Genomic DNA, 3,120 nt, shown 5'->3' on the forward strand with positions numbered 1-3,120 from the left:
TTTCCTAGGTGTATGTGCATATGGTGTGGTCTTCTTCTTAACTCTTGATCTGGAAATTATCCATAATGGATCATAAGGTCATGTGAAGCTTGCCTTAAAATTCATCTGCTTTAGTATTTCATCCACTCCTTTTCTATTTCTCTCGTGTTTATAATATAAGGCCCAACATGTGCCTTCAATTTAAATTATTCTTTATTTTTACTTGTTACAAAGTGTATTTCATCCACGTTTAACATTTGTCTAATTTATTCCAAAGAAAAAATCCTTTCTAGTACAAATACTATAATCTATAGGGAGGAAGCACACACCCATAAATCAAAATCTATGTATAGTTATGATAGAGATACTAGTATCCATATTCATATTGTTTTGTAAGATGCAAAACCTTCTTGATCTATGGTGAAATCCCTGGTATAATATTGTTGCTAAGAAGGCAAAAGGATGTATGTAAAAATTGATCAACAAAATGGCTGATGAATAATCTTTTGAATTCCTTATCACCAAATAAGTCCAGTGAATGATTGATAGTGGACATCCCTAAACATCCATCTTCTGTAGTTGGAACTTGAACTTGTCTTCTTGATAGAATCAGATTAAATACACAAGGAATGGCTGGTGTTTGAATGCACCTTCAACTTTTAATTTCATTAATTGTTCATGAATAACATCTGACAAGTATTTATTGTAATTGAAAATGAGTGATGGCTTCTGACCAACTGAAAATACTGACAAGTACCTACACTACTTCATTAATTCATTGTTTTGTTAGATAACCTAATAGATAAGTAACAATGGAAATAACGTGTCTTGACATCTTAGGGAAAATAGAAGTAGAATATGGGAGATTTGTTCTAGGAAATTCATAATTTTCAAGCAGAAAACATTCAAAAATATGGGCTCGTTGGGGAGAGGTAATATTTTTTGTACATTTCCATGAGTGCATCAGTGGAAAATGGGTGTAAAGAAGTTTTAGAATTAATATGAATGGATTGCCAAATATATTCTGGGGTAATTGATAATAGGATTTCATTCTTTTGAGAAATTATTGCTTTTTGACTGGGGAGGTCCCTGAGATGACACTAGGTAGCAACTTCTGGGAAAATATGAGTATTAGGAAAGGTAAATTGAGGTAGAATTGATTCACAGATGTTTAAAGCATCACTATTTTCTAAATACTCTTGTTTTGCCTAGTTATGAATCTCATACAAATAAAATTCACATTGACTTTATGTTATCTTATATTGTGTGTCAACTAAATGCATCTCATTGAAATAGGGAACATAGGGTAAAACTGGACTCTTGACCACCATGTTTGCATTTCCCTTATGTGATGACATTTTAAGATTGCAGATAAGCCCAAAGAAAATTACCCAATTTGTGCTAGATTGATACTGAGAGAGGATGGTGATTGCAGAGGGAACTGGTGCATTGAAAAATCTCTGAGCATGAACATACACTGATACAATGAAATGGAAAAGGGATAAATGTTGGGAAATGCGGGATTTTTAAAGCGGAAAGGGAAATAAGATCAATGGTAAAATTACCATTTTTGGAGCATCAGAATTAATAGTTTTAAATGTTGGTGGGTGTTAATGATGAACATCTACATGACTGTTAGCGGGATATTTTTCCAATAGTCATGTGACATAAGGGAGGAAGGTGACATGGAAGATAGGGTGACATGTATGGATGCAATGGGGTGGCAGATGTGTTGGCGTGCTATTAGTGGAGTGAAAGAAAAATATGAGCGGGGGGAAATAGAAATAGGAAATGGTTTTTTTTTTTGGGGTGGGGGTGGGGGCTCGGAAGTTAAGCCATAAGGGAGGAGAGGCCCCCGAAACATTTTGTGGAGTTTCCACGTGGTAAAAGTTAGTTTACAACAAACAAATTTTCAAACCCCACCCCCGATATTAACCTTCAGGAGGTCGAGGGGCTGGAACATGTTTCCTTCTGTTGATTTTAGCGGGCATGATCTCATTCATCCAAAAGCACTAGAACCTTACTACTAAATGAAAAAGCATCTTGAAAATGTTTATCAACATTTAAAAATACATTTTTACTAATTTAATCAAGCTTTAAGGATAAACCAAACAACTTAGGTGACATTTTGTGTAGTGCGCCCTTTGGGGATTTATTTTTTATTTTTTTATTTTTCTTTTTCCCCTTTATTTTTATTTATTTTTCTTTCTATTTTTCCATTTTTTATTTTTTTCTTTTCTATTTTTCTTTTTCTTTTATTTATATTTTCAAAGACTAGACAATTTAAATGAAAAATAATTTACAACATCCCACTAGGATAAATGGCTAAATAATCATACCTTGATCTCTATATTTATTAAACCCTAACAGAGAAGAAAAACATTTAAATTGTGGAGGGGAAAGTGATGGATGTAAATGTATACTCTTAATGATGGAAATTTTCTTGGAAGGTGTTGAGGTAAGGGCAATTCTACCTTCTTATAATTAGTAACTTTATGCATCAGCTTGGTTTCAATTTTAGCTATATTAGGAACCCAAGTAATTTAAATATTTGAAGATTTTATTAAGGTCTATGGTATGAGGGATGGTATTGAGAATGTTCATAGTTATAGTTGTATTACTTTCCATCCAAGAGGAGTTGGGGAGCCCTGTGGAAATGACATCCTTTGTACCTAATGTTTAAGTGTCTCTTGTAGTGTTGTAGAACATTCTGGATAGAATAGGAAGATCTCTAAATTGGGAATTTGAGCGATTGGCCCAATTTCCAAGTGTTGGGGGTAGTATTGAACTAGATAAAAAGCATAATTATGCTCCAAGGGGAGTCTGAGCTGTCCTAATGTTCCCATTATTCACACTCTCAAAATGTGAATTGATGGCATTCTTCTGCTACAATTAGTATCTCTCTATTCTTGTGAATTCTTTTATCTTCCCTTATGTCATGCAATGCAATGGAATTTGTATTTAGTTTCAAAATTTGATTATGTTATGCAATGAGCTCACAAATTAGAAGAAAAGAGATATCAACAACTTCAAAATCAACCTCTTCAAGGGGGCAACCTCCTTTACATTACATAAATGAACAATTCTTGGATGATACAAATGACAAAACCTCCTTTCTATATATAGGAGTCTAAGGGGTCA

Source organism: Pinus tabuliformis, chromosome 2_2 (assembly GCF_031772625.1).
Source record: "Pinus tabuliformis cultivar Carrire ecotype Pingquan chromosome 2_2, CPIR1, whole genome shotgun sequence".
NCBI lineage: Eukaryota > Viridiplantae > Streptophyta > Pinopsida > Pinales > Pinaceae > Pinus > Pinus tabuliformis.